Here is a 19251-nt window from a genome sequence, read left to right as displayed (position 1 = left end):
CGGCAGGAAGGCGATCCCACTCCCCCACCTCAGCAAAGACTCAGCCATGGGTTCCCCTCTTCTTGTCCTGCCTGCCATGGTGAGGCACAGCCTCGTGTCCCGACTTAATGAGCCCTTCACGCTGAGAATTCCTCAGTGAGATATAGTATTGGAGCCTTCGTCTCCGATGTTTTATCCCCATGCCTTTATGCTATCTCTGTCACTTATCTTTAATATTCTGACTAAGCCCAAGGAAAAATTAATGGCTTTATTTGGCCTTAAGAGTGCTCCCAAGGGGCGCCTGGGTGGCGCAGTCGGTTAAGCGTCCGACTTCAGCCAGGTCACGATCTCGCGGTCCGTGAGTTCGAGCCCCGCGTCAGGCTCTGGGCTGATGGCTCGGAGCCTGGAGCCTGTTTCCGATTCCGTGTCTCCCTCTCTCTCTGCCCCTCCCCCGTTCATGCTCTGTCTCTCTCTGTCCCAAAAATAAATAAATAAACGTTGAAAAAAAATTAAAAAAAAAAAAAAAAAAAAAAAAAGAGTGCTCCCAAGGGTCATGTAAACAGTGAATGAGCCATCACACAAAGTAGCAAAGTAGATATCGGAGTGTGGTTTAGTTTCTCGAAGTGCATCATTTTTTCCAGAGAAAGCAGGATCTCTGTTAATCATGGTTTAAGTGTCTGTCCACCGGGTTTTGATCTTGTCAATTTTCTTCCTGGGACATGAACGTGACCTTGGCTGTGAGGAGAAGTTTGGGGCATAGTTTTTGTTTGTTTGTGTGTCGTTTAGATTAATTAAATGATTAAGTGTTTAATCGTATCCCTGCAGGAATCCAGTAGCACAATTTAAGGAGTGTTTTTAATGCTTGACAAATGGTAATCGACTCTATAAGACAACCTGGTCAATTACTATATAAATGAGCTACTGCTGAAGACTCTGTGGGAGACATTCTTTTCCAAGGCTGGGGAGAGTCACCAGCTTACGTGGGTTTTTATCCATTCTGCCACCACCAGGCAGCAAAGTTTTCTCACCATAGGGCAGAAGGATCAAACCACGTAGTCAGAAGAATATCCATAAAAAATAGAGACTCTAAAGTCTTAGAAATGGCTATCATTTCAAATAGGTACTGTGATAAAATAGATATTTTATTGAGTATTAACAATAAATTGATAATAATTTATAGAGTAATAAAATAGAGTATTTTACCTTGAAGTAGTATTTCTTTCTTCATTTCTCTCTCTTTCTTTCTTCCTTTCTCTTCCTTCCTTCCTTCCTTCTTTCCTTCCTTCCTTCCTTCCTTCCTTCCTTCCTTCCTTCCTTCCTTTTTCTTTTCTTTCACATCTAAAGATAAAACATGCACAAAGAGTAAGTTCTGTTGGCTCTGGTAGTATAGTTGGCTCTGGTAGGGTAGTATCTACTCTTTTTTAACCTGATTTCCTAATCTCTCAATGGTGTTTTTCAATTTAAGCTTCTCGACTCTCTAAATTTGGTGAATTTGCTATTGTTCCACGCATATGCATTGAGATAATTCATTTTAATTAGTGATCCAACGGCTCCACATAGAAGTTTGAAGAATAATCAGAAATTCCTTACTTCTTCTTGAGAAACTGCATCCTGCGTTCCAAATGCCTGCTACATATTCCATCTGAGTACCAGGCAAATGCCCCAAGTTCACTGTGCCTCAGATAAAAAAAAAAAAAAACCATGAGGTTCTGAGAAGAAAAATGTGTCCATCTCGTGACTTAACACTTTTGTCAATAATTTCCCTCAGCCAGAGGTGTTCTGTGTTTTAATGTTTACATTTTGGATACTTTTACTTTTGTTATTGATATGAGTGTAGACAGCCAGGAGGGACTTAGTTAGGGGGTGTTATGGGGTTAGGTGAGGCAGTGTTGAAGGCTCATCCACCCTCGCACATTTACCAGATTGCATTACTGAGTTAGGAGCAGAGGTTTGGAGTGAAATGACCCTGAGCTCGTTTGGTTCCAGCACTTTCATTTTCTTATTTATTTATTTATTTATTTATTTATTTATGAGAGAGAGACAGAGAGACAGAGCGCGAGCTGGGAAGGAGCAGAGAGAGAGAGGGAGACACAGAACCTGAAGCAGGCTCCAGGCTCTGAGCTGTCAGCACAGAGCCAGATGCGGGGCTCAAACCCATGAACTGAGAGATCACAGCCTGAGCCGAAGTCAGACCCTCAACCCGACTGAGTCACCCAGGCACTCTGGTTCCAGCACTTTCTTAAGTCAAGTTACCCAGAAGAGGCCCTGTGTTGACAGTTCGTGAGGAAGTGACTTATTGAGGAATTTCTCCCAAGTAAACTAGCAAAGGAGAGAGGCAGAAATGAAGGGAGGAGGGGAGAAAAAGATGGCCGCCACCATGGCTCTGTGCTCAGGTAAAAGTATTGGTTCAGTTATTTCATTAATTTTCTTCTCAGATTTCAAAGTAAACCAAAAGCACATAGCACCATTCCTGGCACACGGTAAGTGATAACTTTTGTTAAGGAGCAGAGGTTACCAAAAAGAGTCTTAGTTTGGTCTTTTCCCGCTCCTTTCTTGATATACTTCTTCCCTGGTTAACGCCTTGGGAGTTTTCCTTTATAATGTTGTCAGACCCATCCTTCCTTCCCATTGCCATAGTCTCTCAGGCTGAGGTACAATCTTGACCTCCTGCTTCGATGGACTTAGAACCTTCCTATCCCATCTCCATGTGTCTGATACCTGCTTCTCGAATCCATCTTCGGATCCGTCATACGGCCAATCTTATACCCCGTAACCATCCATTTCAGTGATTAATTTCCACATTAACTTCCCAAGTCACACAGTCCCTTACAGCCCTTGGTGTTGAACATCAGTCTTTTCCCAAGTCTGGATGGACTAAAAGTATGCAAAGTATTTCAAGTTTTCAGCCTCAATTTTCCTCAGCACTAAATCGATGTTCATCTCTTGCCTACACCCAGGATCTTTGTTGTCTAAGACTCTCTCTGCTCTCTTTGGCAAATGGCTCTGTATTCTTTTCATCTCAGCTCTCCATTTTTGATCTAGAGATGTGTCTTGGAACCCTTGTTTTGTGTCTGGAGGTCTGCTACCTGCATGATAGCTTTCCTGACTTATCTGTGCAGTGACAGGATCAAGTTGAACTTCACATAAAATGAGTATCTCATGGATGTTGTCTATTCTTAGATATGGCTCATGAGCTGCCCTGCTTCACCCATCAATGCCATCCCGTGCTCCACTTCTTCAGCTTCCTACACCATCCTGATTGCTCCTTCTTCTGCAGTCTGCTTATCTTGCTAATTTGGCTTAAATCATGTTTTCTCTTGACTTTATTCTTTAATTTGGGACCTTTCCGGACTGCATTGCCTAAGCAGGCATGTGTGATTGATGAGGACTCATGTCTCTTCCTTAACCGGATATTCTACAACCGGTCTTCAGAACCCTAATGGGCAAGGCCAAGAAATAAAATGATCACTGCATTGCCTTTGCCCTCTTGGCGTCCGCAATTGCCCCCATGCTTAGAAGACAAGGAGGAAATGAGCTTCGAAAACTGTATTTGGATTTGGTGGGAAAGAATGACTGTCACTCTAACATAACTCTTCTTTCCGCCAATCCACAGTCCCACTTACCTGCCTGCCTGCCTCGCCCATTGCTTAGTTCCCAGAGGTCAGATGGCACATGGTAGGATCTCAATAAATATTAATCCTACTAATAATTGATTAGTTTCTCCATACTGCATGGTCCCCAATCCTGATAGCGCTCTACTTCATGGACTGCTCGGACATCTACCTCTTCATGTTTGGAAGCCACTTAGCTCCCCACCATCTGACTGGGGTGCTCTGTTTCCGTTACTATAGCGTTTTCCAATGATCATTCTTGTGTGTTTGAGGGAGGCATCTTCATTACCTTAAACCTAAGCCAGGGGAAGCTCTTATGGCTTTAGGTCCTTATGAACCCTTGAACATATGAAGATTCTGGCCTCTTTTGATGTATTCTGTAGATACCAACCAGTGCTCTGAACCTAATAGGACCTCATTCTTGGCTTTTATTTTACGTGTTTTTTTTTTTTAATTTTTACTTTATTGGTCACTTTTATCCGGAATAAACCTTCACTGCAGCCAAATTTGCTTTGTCACAACTACCTCGACATGCACATACGTCCATCTCCACAGTTTTGGACCAGGCACTGTATCAGCATAAAAAGGTTTTCTGTTCTTCATGCAACCAACTCATATCAAGTTCTTTTTTCAAGGGTCAAATAAAAATGTGCTTCCTCTGTGACAAGTTCCCTTACCCCTGAATCGTACAACGATGTTTCCTGCCTCCTGCTTTGCAATTCTATCTTGTTTTCTAACATTAAACTTACCCTTGGACACTTCTTCTTTATTCACTGGTTTATACTTTCATTTAAGAGCAGGACCCATGGAGTTACTTTTTTTTTAATTTATTTTTTAATCATTCACTTGTTCAGTGCATGTTGGTAGGTCCTCAATAAATATCACTGTGTGAATGAATAAATTAATGAGTTATCTCCAAATATGCTAGCAATGCAAAATATGGGAAGGATCTTATCCTTGAGATTAGAGGTAATAATATATTTCTTTTTTCATTAATTCTTTTTTTAATGTTTATTTGTTTTTGAGGCAGAGAGAGAAAGAGCATGAACGGGGGAGGGGCAGAGAGAGAGGGAGACACAGCATCCAAAGCAAGCTCCAGGCTCTGAGCTGTCAGCACAGAGCCCGACGCGGGGCCCAAACCCACGGACGGTGAGATCATGACCTGAGCCGAAGTCGGACGCTCAACCGACTGAGCCACCCAGGTGCCCCGGTAATAATATATTTCTTGACTAAAAGGTACCAGAGTTTTGAGGCAAAACTTGCAGTCCAGCCAAAGGGATCAAGATCCACTTTGCCTGGCTGTGTCGCAGTTTTGAAAATTTTGGTAGGACCAACAAGAGTGATGATCTTACCCTGAGAGAGGTGTCAAGATCCTGGGTGGCTCAGGTAGCAAAGCGGATTCAGGTGATAGAAGAGTGTTGCCATTTGTGTAAGAGAAGTGGATTTGCATCCTTCAATGAAGAGTCGTCTGCTCTTACGGTTTTGCCCTTCTCCTGCTCCTTCACGGGATTCAGCCTAGTTGAATGGACTACTCAGTTTCATCCCATGCTCTGCCTAACAAATGTCATAGCCATTTTGTCAGGTTTAGGAAAAACGTGAGTAGTCCATTTGTGAGCAGTAGCAGGGATGTAGGTATAAATATCAGTATGAACCTAGGGAACCAGGCAACTCTGCAGGGGGTGTTTTTACCACACAGCTGAACCGTTGGTTTATGTGTTTGTTTGTTGTCAAGAATTATAGTCTATTGACACATACAACAGCTCAGCACACTGATTTCAAGTTTCATTCAGCCTAGTTTTATTACTTTAATCAATTCTTACTTAACCCTGTTGCTCTAATTTTCTTTTCTTTTTTTTTCTTGTTTCAGTGATCGCATGGTCTCACGCTTTGTGAACATCTTCTTGAATTCTGTTCTCGTTTCGGATTTACCACATTTTTCCTTAGTCATTGACTCAACTATTAATTAGCTATGGCTGCAATGATGCTGTGTAACAACCATCATGAATCTGAATGATTTTGGATGGTGAATATTTGCTTCCTAATCATGGACCTGCAAGTGGGGTGTTGTTTAGCTGACCTAGGCTGGGGTCTGTTTATTGGCTCTGCTATAGGTTATAGGTCACCTGAGCTTGCTTACAAGCTTCCCCTGGGTTCAAATTATATATATACGTATATATAATATACATATATATATATGTAATATGATATATATATAATTATATTGTATATTATATACATACATATGTATGTATACATATAATATATATTATAAACATGTACAAAATATATATACATAATATATTATACCCACACCTTAAATGTATATAGACCTCGTCAGAGGTCTTGCCTATTTCCAACTCTCTCTTTATCCTGTGAGCCTCACATGGACATGACAGATGGCTTTACTGTCTTTGATGAGCTTATTTACATATATGAAAAGATTAGCAGCCACTCTGCAGGCTTTTAATGCCTACTAGATATTAAAGGGGGAAAGAACCACAATAGCACTATATTTGTTTCCGGTGTTAAGAATGGGAGATGTGTCAACATAAATTTAAACTACTGATCCTACAGCCACCTGTTGCCAGCACTTTTGACGCACTGTTTCACTTTTGAGTGGAACAGTTCTTAACATTTATTTTAAGACAGCATTGGATGTAGTTTCCAAGATTTTGTCAGCAGAATATCCTGCAGAGTAAGCCTGAACTGTTTGCTTGTTTATCCTGATGATTAAAATTTATTAAAGAAATAAACACATTGTTTCTTTCAGAGGTAAACCTACAAGCTCTTGGAACAGCCCTGTGACACATTGTCCCGAGGGTATATTGCCCTATTACTACTAAGTTCTACTCTCTTCTGGACCATGTACCCAATACAGCACTGACTCTCATGACACTTGTGAGAAATTTATGCTTCTAAATCCCACAATTCCGACACTGGAGTCAGTTAGACAGAGGCCAACTGAGTTGACTCCTTAGGTATCGATAAGATGTAGCAACTTCTCAGTATATTCATCTTTTGGGAAATGTCTTATGTAGAGTTTGACTACATAATATTATGTTCTAGAAAAGGTCAGTTTTATTTTTAATAACATTTTAATGTATATGTATTTATTTTGAGAGAGGGTGAGAGGGAGAGAGGCAGAGAGAGAGAGGGAGAGAGAGAGAATTCCAAGCAGACGCCTCACTGTCAGCCCACAGCCTGACGTGGGACTCGATCTCACAACCTCAAGATCATTACCTGAGCTGAAATCAAGAGTCAGACTCTTAACAGTCTGAGCCGCCCAGGCACCCCTAGCCAATGTCAGTTTAAATCGAATGTTTTGACAACAGTCACAATCACTGGCCCGTACAGTATTATTTCAAGAAAATATGACCATATTTACCTGTGGACCATTGCCATTTATTTTCACATCATACATAATAAAATTCCTGTTTAGCAGAGAGTAAATAAGACAGAAGGCTACATTTGTGTTCTTTCCAAGTCCACACATCCTGAGCTAAGAAGGGGGCTCTGTGGTCTCAATCATCCTGCAGCTACTTATTGTGTATAATTTCTCTTGGGAAAATTCTTCTAACTTTAAATTGTTCACAGTCTCTCCCAAACCATATTTCCTATTTCTTCTTGGCATTAAAACTTCATGATGGCCTCCTGGGATATCCTCTCCTGCTCTCTAGGTGTTTTATTTTCTATGCCTAACCAAATACTATCCGCATTCAAATTCATGTGAATTGCATCCTAATCTTTGAGATTTTCTCCGTTCATAATAGTCTGCCATGACTACTGCTCCTTTGATGTTTCCTGGCAATACATCTCTCTCTCTCTCTCTCTCTCTCTCTGGTCATTTCTGTGACTTTACTGTATTTATGTCATTGTGGTTGCCTTGTTTTGTTTTTGTTACTCCTAGGGCAAAGCTTCATTTAGTTTAGTGTGTGTGTGTGTGTGTGTGTGTGTGTGTGTGTGTGTTCATCATAGCATTTAACGTAGTTGTTGATTTTGGTTTGGATTTTGGTTATCAACCAAACTATTCCAAAAAGAAGATTTTTATCTAAACTCTAAAAGTGATAATGACACAATTTCTGGAAAACATGTTTTTTCCTCTGGCAGAATGAGAACATGGTATACAATTTTTTTCTTGAAACATTCTTCTAAATATTCATGAGTGACCACAGTCCTGTATTTATAGCAGACTGTCTTCATTTCAAACTACAAGCTCCATTGACAAATTCTTACTGGAGATTACAAGTCCTTACTGGACATCTCCTTTAGATGGTCACTTGATACTTCAACTAAAGTCAATCCTTATATGACATCTTGCAGTTTTCTCCCCTCTGGCCCAGTTAAGTTAATTTTCCTTAATCTACTTGGAAAAGATAAGTCATTGCTCACGAAAAAATCTCAGGGGTCATAAAGTCTGTTTAATTCCAGTTTCTGAATACTTCATAAATCAATTCTCTCTTTTCCTTCTCTGATACCACCGTACTGACTCAGACCCAACTATTTTAACCTTAATCCAAACGAAATCTCCATTTCTGGGGCTCCTTATTTCTAGAACATTTCCCAGTGACCATCACATTTTTTAATATAAATCAGATCGAATTGTGTGTATCACCAGCTTTAATTTTTAAAATAAATATTTAGGCAAATCTTGTTTCACCTGTTGGTAAAGCACTTTGGAACCTACATTAGTTTGCTAGACCAACTGTAATGAAACACCAGAGACTGGGTGACCTAAGCAACACATTTTTTTTCTCCGTACTATTAGAGGTTAGAAGTCCCAGATCAAGATGCCAGTAGGGTCAGTTCCCTCTGAGGCCTCTCTGTGCCTTCCTCAGGCAACTCAGGCAACTGTGGCTTTCTCAGTCCAACTGACACTTCCTCAGTTCCTTGGATGACCACACATTTAATCCCCAAAGGCTCCCCATTTGGTCTTTGCTCTCCAAGGAACATCCTTCCAGTCACCCTTCACTTAACCAGATCTGATCTTGTATATATATGATCCCTTCTTCAATACAATCTTTTCTATGGTCCCAATGTAAATTAATGTCCTTATTTTGTTAACTAACAGCAACCTAGACTTTTCTACCATATTTTAATGGTTTTCTAACATTTTTAAAATTTTCTACCATCGCGCTCATCGTATTTATGAAAGTAGTTGTGTAAAGTTTATTTTTTTTCCATTAGATTGGTAGATCTAGAGGGAAAGCATGTTCTTTTTTTCTAAACTCCGTATCACAGCACAGAGCATGCACAAAACACTCAACGGATATTGTGGAATAAAAGAAAGTATGGTCTCCCTCCCATCACTTCTTGGTGAATTAACAAATAATCTCCAAGACTCAGACTAAATGACTCCTGCATGATGCATTTCCTGATTTGTCAAGGTGAGTTAGATGCTTCCTCCCCTACTCCTGACCACTTGCATCCCGGTCCTCCTCATACATCAGTTGTGTGGGAAAGAAAAGCCTTCCAAATGGATGGGAGAATCACATTCAGGCAAAACAGACCTTTAATCACCTCATTTTGTAGAATAAGTGTCCATTCCCTAGATGTGCATTTGGTCATTGTTCTGTTGTTGTTCCCAATTCCAATGCCCAGCTCAGGAAGAAGATAGGACACAATCTCACTGGGCCTTTAGGAATAACCAAAATGTCTATGAAAGTGCATGGTAGACACTGTCCTGGGCATTATACTTCCTCTTCCCATCTCATTCCATACCCTCTATGGAGCTGTTTGGGAAGATTCTTTGGGACTGGGTTTCTGTAAATTTGAAATGTATGCAATGAGAAAATCGTTTTTCAAAGTCTTTGCTGTCATCTCAGTCTCAGCCCTATGATAAAATGGCCTAGAAGACACAAGTTGTAAAGGAATTTCTTTGTCGTGAGTATTACGGAGATGACATCCATCTTAGCTGCTTGGTGTTCTTTAGAATGCCTGCAAAATGGGGCTTCCATGTTTCTTTCATATCTGAAGGCAAACACTAAGCCCTGCATTCCAAATATTGTGGAGAACCTGGCTCCACTCCTGCAATAATAATAATCATAATAATAGTTTTGAGAAATCTCACATATTTCCTGGTCAGTCTTGACTTTGATCTCTTTCCCATGGTGACTTATTGATCTCTGTTAATAATGAATCTACCTTTCCTCCATAGCATCTATCGGCACAGAGAGTTTTCCCAATATCTTGGCTCTATATAGCATGGTGTGACAGCGAGAGGGAAATTGGATAGAAGTGTGATTATGTGGTGACCCCATGTTAAATTTCAGAATTAGGTATCCTCTCTCTGAAGAGTCCCTTGATTATTTTTTTTTACTATAAATTTCCTGCAGGAAATTTCTCTCTCTCTCTCTCTCTCTCTCTCTCTCTCTCTCTCTCTCTCTCTTTCTCTCTCTCCCTCTTTTTTTCTCTTCCCCAGCTCTCCTGTACCCCAGGAGAAGATCATAAACTCTTTTACTGTCATTCCTCAAACATATATCTTTCTCTTTTTCTTACCTCTAATAAAAGTATATGCTTCCCTTGGTGCACCAAACTCGCATTAACACATACGGCTAAAGAAAACTCAATTGTTTGGTACCACAAAAGATGTGGTCACTAATTCAAACTTAGGTCCTATGTTTGTTTTAAAACCATCATATTATCAGTCATGGCCTCAATACTAGCCAGGCTTCTTAGTTGGGAGCAATGAAACAGTTTAGGTTGATTGAAGAAAATGATCTTTGGACAGCACTCTATCACAAGAAATAGCTGGAGAAGCAGGTTCAAAACCAAGTAGGAGCCCAGGGAAGCTTTGCAGGCAGAGGCACCGCCAAAGTCAAGCCCCGAAATTAGTTCAGTGAGATAATGGTTGCTTTTTCTGCCCAACTCTGGGTATCATAGGTTAACTACCATTGCCATCGCCACAGGGCACTGGACCTCATCTCCACACAGATTTTGTGACAACATTTCGGCTGACTACATCCCCATTTCTGTCATCATGGCTGCTGTAGTGTATCACTAGATTCTTCTTTGACATCCTGGGCAGAAGTGCCTGCATGGCTGAGCTTAAGTCATCGTCTGGCGCCTTTTCTCGTGGGAGCTGGCTCTGCACCCCCAAATACTCAAAGTAGGGAAGTTCTCCAGTGAAGGAACAGGACTCCAAGTCCAGGGACAGAATACTAATAATAATACAACTACTACTAATAATAATGGTAATAATACTAAACATCTATCTCCTCATTCACACATTCGCTGTAAGCAGACTTAAGCCAGATGGAGATTTCTTCTCCAACATGTCTGAACCCTGTCAAGCCCCTTAAAGGGAAGGAGGGGCTGCTGCCATGAACATTTTGTGTCTTCATTGGCTTTAAACAGAAAATGTCCTTCATTTCCCTGTCACTGTCATTATCAGACATTTGGGGGTAAAACAGAACTACTGTTTTTAGGCAATGACTTTTTTGAGTGATCCTCATGCATCATTTTATAGCTTCCATTTTGTTTTCTCTGTTCTCTGACTTTTTGTATTAAATAGGCTAAAAATGTGGCAACCAATTAATAATGATTTTATGAAAAATGTCTCGATTCTTTTAGATCTTCAGGGAGTGGGAATGATGGGGAGTGGGCGAGAGAGATTACATATTTATCTCCATGAGTGTTACTGCTTTTAAAAGAAACAAAAATTTAAAAAAAAAGATCCAATTTTGTATTTATATTATTTAATTTAAATTATATTCATCTATGTTATATTATGTATTTATATTTATGCTAGGTAGGTGGATTTGGAGACGTTTTCTCACACAAGAAATATGCAATAAATACATTGTTTTGGTTGCCATCAGAAAGTTTGGTAAATTACTATTTGGTTGACATTTTCAAAGGGGTTATGAAATTTTTTTTCTTTTTTTAATGTTTATTTATTTATTTTGAGGAAGAAAAGAGCATGCACCAGTGGGGAGGGGCAGAAAGGGGGAAAGAGAATCCCAAGCAGGCTTCCTGCTGTGAGTCCAGAGCCTGATGCAGGGCTCGATCCCACAAACTTCAGGGTCATGACCTGAGATGAAATCAAGAGTGGGAGGTTTCACCAACTGAGTCACCCAGGTGCCCCAGAATTTTTTTCTAATAATACTAGACTAAGTCATTTATGATTTTATATTGTCAGGCCTGAAAGAACCAATAATATATAAATATTAAGCTCTAGAGTTAAGAAATAATTTATAATTTTATTCTTCAAAATAAAGAAAATATTTTACTATATAATATTTATATTTAAATTTGAACTCAGCCACCTTAATCCTGAAAATAGTGACAGTATAGGTTGGGTAAAATTCAAACACCTAAATTTGCAATGATGACAGTCAACCAGATGAAATTATGCCATTCTCTAAAATCCAAATCAAATTACCTGAAAGACGAAAAAAAAAAAAGCTTTAATAATAACTTTACTGAGACTTCCAATTTCAGCTCTGATGTGTGAAGAGATTGACCTGACCTTATAACAAAGAAAAGAAGCTGCAAAACTCTGAAGTGACCTTTCTTGGTCTATCAAAGGGGTGAGTTCCGAGGGCAAGGCACCACTCTAGACTCTGAATAAACAGTGAATCCAGCTTCCCAGCTGGATTGAAGTTGCCCCTGGAGTGCTAAACTGGTAGGAACATTTCAGTGGCACTTATGACTCATTTCTGGAGGCTAGATGTCGTCTGACATGAAGAGGGTCTCTTTGAGGGACTCCTATATTTGCACGAGTTTTACATTCTGGGATCCCACCAGGCACTTGTGGTTAAGAGCCAAGAGAGATACCATCAGTGTTCTGCCATTAAATGTGGGAAGGAACCAGTAGGAAATATGCCCCGAATAGTCTCCAAGACAAAGGACAGTCCTCTAGGAGAAACACTAGTTGTGCCTTGTGTCTTCAGGGAAGGGTGTTCCCTCTCCTAGCCACCTCCCCATCACCAGCACCCTTTAGCCTTTTTAGCTCACCTAAGGGAGGAAGGAAGTACAAGCAATGACCCTTAAACAGAAAACATGTGTCCATCTCATCAAAAATGGCTCCAGTCGACAGCATGAACAATAATGATACTTAGATCTAGGTTTATAGTAAGTAATATTTTCCTGATTAAAGTAACCACTACATTTGATCTTAACATCTCCAAAAGATATATTTGTAGTGAGAACATAAAATACTTTCAACTGTTCATTTAAAAAAAAGAGAGAGAGAGATTTGAAACAAATCCAAATTTTCTTTTTCGCAAATTCCACTTGTAGAGCCATCTGAGACAGAGTCATGTTTCTTGTCTAGGTCCCAAAATTCATGGAGGTGTTTGCAGTGAAGGTTTTTCTGTGGAGCAGAAGAGTATATCTGTTGGAAAGTCAAGACATTCTAATTCTAGGCTTAGTGGGGACTTTAGTGTCCATAAAATACACATTCTGCACGTGTTGATGTTGATAGTGATTTACCCTGCTAGAAGAGTCCATAGTGAAATGCACCTTCTCTTTGAGGCTCTGGAGAAGAATGTAAATGCTAATTTTCTTACAGAAATAACAGCTTCACTTTATTGGAGCTTGCCCTGTGCTGGTCCCTGTGCTGAGTCCTGAGCACATTCCATGCACAATTTTATAAAAACTTCACAAAATACACATGAGGCATATACAAGTTTTATTTCCAATTCACAGGTGAGAAAACCATCTCATTTACACAGATTGTAAAGGAATATTCTGCTTTAGGAGGAGGAGCCCAGGTTCAGCCCTGGTCTTTGGACATACTCAAAATTTATGTAAGTAAAATAATGCAACCCAGGAAAGAGTTTAGAAAAGTCTCTGCATTGATTTGAGCTTGGTAGAAACAAGGTATGTGTAACTTTGAATTTGCCTGCTAATTAGAATTTGGGCAATTTTACATGTAGAGAGACATTTTTAGGTCTAGGATTCTCATTATGAATTGCTTACAATTCATATCCCAATGATTTTATATGCAAAGAGAAGCTGTCTATTGATCAAATGAAAAGAACCCAGAGATGCATTTTAATTACAAAAGCTGATTGTTAATATTGGAATTTTAATGGACTTCTGGACTGCTGAAAAAAATAATCAGAAAGATTTACACTCTTTTAATGTAACTGGATATGATGGAAGTATAGCCCTCCTTAGGATACAGGGGTGTAAAAACCAGTGTTTTACAATTGATAAGAAGGTTATAGAAACTACAAAACAGGATAACATTCTTTCCAAGACGAAAATGTCAGTGTGTGTGTGTGGGTGTGTGTGCGTGTGTGTGTGTATTTAGATATTCCTAATTCTGATTTATAGTATTAATGGTAGTAGAAAGAAATGTAGTTCTTCTCTTAGCAGCAAAGTTAATCTACCCATAAATATCTAATATCAGTTTTCAATATCTTAAGAATCACACTAAAATATAATTTGAACCTGTCTCCCGTTTTGAGCGAGTGGAATTAATTGCCCTGTGGCAGTTTTAAGAAGAGCTGGTTAGATTTCTAGATGGGTGAATTTGAAAAGACAGGGACTCTGTACTTAATATTGTATTAGCAAAATCTGTATTGCATTAAAATAAAATCTGTCCAATGGCCAAGCACATTTTTAAAAATGCTTTAAATATTTATTGTTACCTCCCAAAAGATCACAGACAAATAAAGAAATTTTAATTAAAAATCTTACAAGTCCTCTCCTGGCCTCCATTTTGTTACTTGCTGTCTTCAGCAAGGCTGTGTTGTCTCTCAACCCCCCACCCCCACCCCCACCCCCACCCCTGCATTGCCTCTCTAAAGCACAACATTGCTGGCTTTTACGCTTATCACCGGTTCCACTTTCCATACGTTTTATTTTCCAGGGGTAATTCTCTGCCTTTTCCAACAAAATCAATCAATGTGTGTTTGGCTTCCTTAATTTCTACCCTTCCAACCTCCCTTCGCCCCAGTTTGGCCAATGCACACATAACACCCTGAATAAAACTGGCAAAAATAGAATTATCTTTAATGGGGAATGAAAGAGAGAGGCTATGAAACTCATATGTGAATGTTTTTCCTGTCACACTAGATTTCATTTTCAAACCTTTGTAGCGCTGCCCTCTTAAATGGCTGACTTGGTGTCTGTCTGCCTTCTGGGCCAAAACACGGAGCCCTGAAAAGTCAGGGCCCTGCATCATGTGCACACACAGCAGGGCTCTCCCTAACCACAGGACTGAGAATGGAGCCTTCCTTTGAAGTTTCTGTTAAACTGAGCTCAGGTACTCTCTTAAGTCCTTACTTAGTCTTGATTCCCACTACGCCATAGAGAAGGGAATTAATTCGACTATCTGTGTTTCATAACAAAACCGGTGGGCTAGAGTTTGCTCATTTGAAAGTTATCATCTCTTTTTGCTTGTTTCCACTAACCTCGACTTTTCTCTAAATACAGAAAAAAACATGGCGTGGATTTCTCTTACAGTCCAGCAGATCAGGCCTAATACCGTCGGTTCTCCTCTTACTTGCTGTTTTATGCTATATGTGCAATCTCCAAGAGATGGGGATTCGCGGAGAGGGTTGAGCACAGGCATACGGACCCACTTACGAAGTTTCACACTAAATTCGTTCAGTGCTTGATCTTTCATTTCTGTAATGACATTTCTAAAAAAATTTTTTTGTCACCAACAGAATCACGGACTACAGCTGACTGCTTTTATTGCTTTTAATTAAAGCCTAAAATAGAAAGTGTCTATTAATCAGCGTGTGAAGCCATTCGGGGGGGGAGAGCTTTATGGACACCTTACAAGATGGATAGTAGTTACGTAAAGTGTCCCACCTTTGTCATCGTGGCAGGAAGACAGCCGTTTAAGTTAATTATATCATGGAGAAACACCTGTAATCTGGAAATTTGGAACGCCACACCTATTTTGACAGGCCAGCTACCTTCTTTTTTTTTTTTTAAAGGAGCAAAAGATATATTTAAAAATTCATCATTTTACGATCACCGTATTCATTTCACAGCACAGTCGGAGAGAGAATGGGGAATGATTTTTGCGTGTGTGCTTCTGAAATCAGGATATAATCAGCTAATCACTGACAATGAATTGAACAGGTCAACTGTTCTCTCCTCCTCCTTCTTCTAATATATTTTAAATTGGCTTGATTTTTTTTTCACATTTCCCAATTCAGATTTACAGAATAGGAGCTTCTGATGAGAAAACTCTCAGCAACCTGCTCCCTTAGGTTTCGGAGATGGAGAGAAATGAGCCATTTTCCCTTGTCTTTCTTTTTATGGGCTGGAAAGTCTTTTCAAATTCAATTTCCATGTAATTCAGGGAAGATACATCACAGTTCGTTGGGATGATGAGAGCGCCCAATCTCGCCAATATACATAGTTGTGTGGATTGAGGTGAAAACATTGAATTACAATTCAGTGAAATTTATCTGAATCCCTTGAGAGGCTCCACAGGGCTCAACTCATTTTCAGTTGTTCCAGTGAAACAGGGCGACTGGGGCAGGTGGTAGATTAGCTTTCCAAGTTGTATACTTCTAATAATAGCATAAACAAACGCATCCCAGAGAGAGAGATGTGTGTGTCATTCTTCAGTGAAAATCACTACTCTTTAGAAATGTGGACAGCAAGAGTCTCTGGTCACACTCTATGTGGGTGGGCGGGCGGGGTGGGCTGCTTGTTGGCTGAAAGAACTCAGGAATCCAAAGACCCAGCATCAAAATGTGAAACTGCCAGGGTCTGTACAACGGATTTCTGTGCCTTTCATCCCTTTTTGCTTTGTCATGTATGTCCTCGTTGAAATACATTCTCCAAAATTCCATTCTGCCTGTCAAATCCATCAAATCATTTTGATGACTGTTTTTACTATTTTTTCTTCTTCTTCTTCTTCTTCTTCTTCTTCTTCTTCTTCTTCTTCGGCCCTTCTTTCTCTTCCCCTTCTCCATCTTCTTCACCTTCTTCTACATCTCCTCCTTGTCCCCCTTCTTCTCCTCTTTCTTCTCCTCCTCCTTCTTCTTTCTTCTCTCTCTTACTGGACCCCATCTCCAGCACCCATAGGCCATCAAGAGTTGTGGGAAGTGGGCTCCCCATGATAAAGAAGTAGGAAGACTGTGTATGAGACATGATGTTTAGGAATAGCCTCCAGCCTCACAGTGAGAGCCAGACTAGTTGTCACCACTTTGAAATCCCTCTGCAGCCTTGCACCACCTTGCCTGAGCTTAGCCACCCCCAGGACGCCCCCTGCAGTTAGAATGTACTCCTTGTCCTCTGCCAACCACTGTCTCGCAATCTATTCTTCCCAGTAGAACATGACACTATCACATCTATGCCAGGATTTTAATGTAGTTTGCTCTTGTCCTCTGCCATACAAGTTAATGCCCAGGATGGATGCTCCTCTTTTAATCTGGGTCAATGAAAGAGAAGAATTAGGGAACTGAATTACCGCATGAGGGGCAGACCCAGGCAACCCACAACTACACATAGGGTACGAGAGACACGAAGTCTGCTTCTTGTAAAACTCTGAGATTTGGGGGTTGTTCATTAGCGCCTAAGCTGACTATTACAAGTCTGTGTTTTCCACAGGGTTTTCCTTATTAAATTTGTCATATCTCTATCCATGGCCCTGGTAGTGGCCAAAAGATATCAATGATCCGGGAACTCATCAGGATATATGATCTTTTTAGCCCATTGCCCAAGCAATCTAAATCCACCCCTAGTCCCTGGAAATGCGCAGTCAAAATATGAAGTCATCAGTTTCACAGCAACTTGTGACAGCAGTGACGGTCACATCACAGAGTGCCCCGGTAACACAGAGTGTGTTTAGTTCTCATTTCAAGACAATGGGTCATTAGGCAATGGGTTCCTCTTTGAAGTTGGGCTCAACTCCTATTTGCTCTCAGTTTCATTACTTCTGGCTCATAAATTTTTGAAATATTTGAGAAGAAATGGGTCATAGAGATCACCTTATCTGGCACCCAAACTACCCAAACATCCATGCATCTCGCCTCCCCAGCGGTCACCTCCTAAATAAACAAGGAAGTGGAAACCTGGCAAATTATAGTGGACCAAGTTAGGCATGAAAGTGATAGCAGAGGCAAGATTAAGATTATGTCTTACCATCCGTTATGTGGCCAATCTCCCCCCCGCCCCGCTATAATTCTTGCTTCTTTAAAACAGTTCACACATCAACATCACCTGCAACGTTCTTTTAAAAATACACCTACCTGAGCATCATCTGATTCATTTTGTCCAATTGTATACACTGCCTCTTCATGAAAGCCGCTGTGATATGAAATGAGGAGTTACTGAATGAACCAGATTCTCTTTGTTATTCGTGATTGACGTAACCACTGCCCAGGCTCTCGATATTACCAACATGGAGTCTGCTGCTTCCTACATGATGTAATTTCAGGAAAAATCGTGCACGGACCTGGCATCAAACCATCATGTCCCCACAACATGCCGTCATATGCAACATTTCTGGTATTTTATTCATGTTTCTTGCTTCAGATATTTTACACATCTTGCTTAAATATCTTCTGTGCCCTCTATTAGTCAACTAATTAATTAGATTTGACAAGATTTTATAGACTGACCGAATGCCAGTTTCTTTCCTAGGGATAGCCCCTGCATAGATATGGGTGAATAAGTCCACTGCCTTCCCTCAAGGAGCAGAAAAACACAAAAACTTGTTTGTAGGTTGTGTGTACTCCATCTCCTTCTCCCCGGAGGATTTTCCATGCGGAAGTCCTGGCAGCCAGGACAGGTGCAGTAAGAAAAGGCCCCCGGAACATGTACCTCCTTCACAGTCACTAACTAAGGTTAGCAGGTTCAGGCCAGCGCAGCTGACCTCCTGAGAAGTTTCTAGGCATGCATCCTCAATGTTCCTGTGAGCCATGTCCAACCACGCAAGCCCTTTCTCCTTCCCTCCGTCTTAGTTTTTACTTCTGTGCAGTCCTCTGCCTAACCAATTCTTGGTACTCTGTGAGAGGACCTATCTAGACAACAAAGTACTTCTTTGATACTGTTTACCTCACCTGGGTGGCTCCCCTGCCTTCAATACCATCATTGTGAGGACAAAGACTGTCTATCAGGAGCAGGACATGTGCATCTCGTATGAACTGTGGCCACTGCGGTATTTGAGCAAACTAGCCACATGCTCAGTTCACTGGGGTGCTGGTTATTGACAGGAATTTAGATATCCTTCAGTCCCTGCGATCCTTTGCTTTTTCTTATACCTGACATCTTGATGACTGGTATACGTTTTTATGAGTTTTCTCATTTCACATATTCTAGTTTTCCTCAGGGAATGGGAGAGAAAGGTAACCCTGATGTACTTTAATTTCCTAAGGTAATAGATTATCTTGGGGTACATGGATGGCTCAGTCAGTTAAGCATCTGTTTTCAGCTCAGGTCATGATCTCACAGTTCGTGGGTCTGAGCCCTGCATCGGGCTCTGTGCTGACAGCTCAGAGTCTGGAGGCTGCTTTGGATTCTGTGTCTCCCTCTCTCTCTGCCCCTGCCCCTACTCATGCTCGCTCTCTCTCTCTCTCTCTCTCTTAAAAATAAACATTAACAAGTATTTTTAAAAACTGTAATAGATTATCTTTTTAACCATTATTACCAGGTGTTCCCAACATGTCTTTCAAAATCTTTCAATGAGAAAAACCCATTGCTGGTGTATGAGATATTCTTCTGGCCCTGATCACAAAGAAGG

Source organism: Neofelis nebulosa, chromosome 1 (genome assembly GCF_028018385.1).
Source record: "Neofelis nebulosa isolate mNeoNeb1 chromosome 1, mNeoNeb1.pri, whole genome shotgun sequence".
NCBI lineage: Eukaryota > Metazoa > Chordata > Mammalia > Carnivora > Felidae > Neofelis > Neofelis nebulosa.
This window is presented reverse-complemented; position numbering follows the sequence as displayed.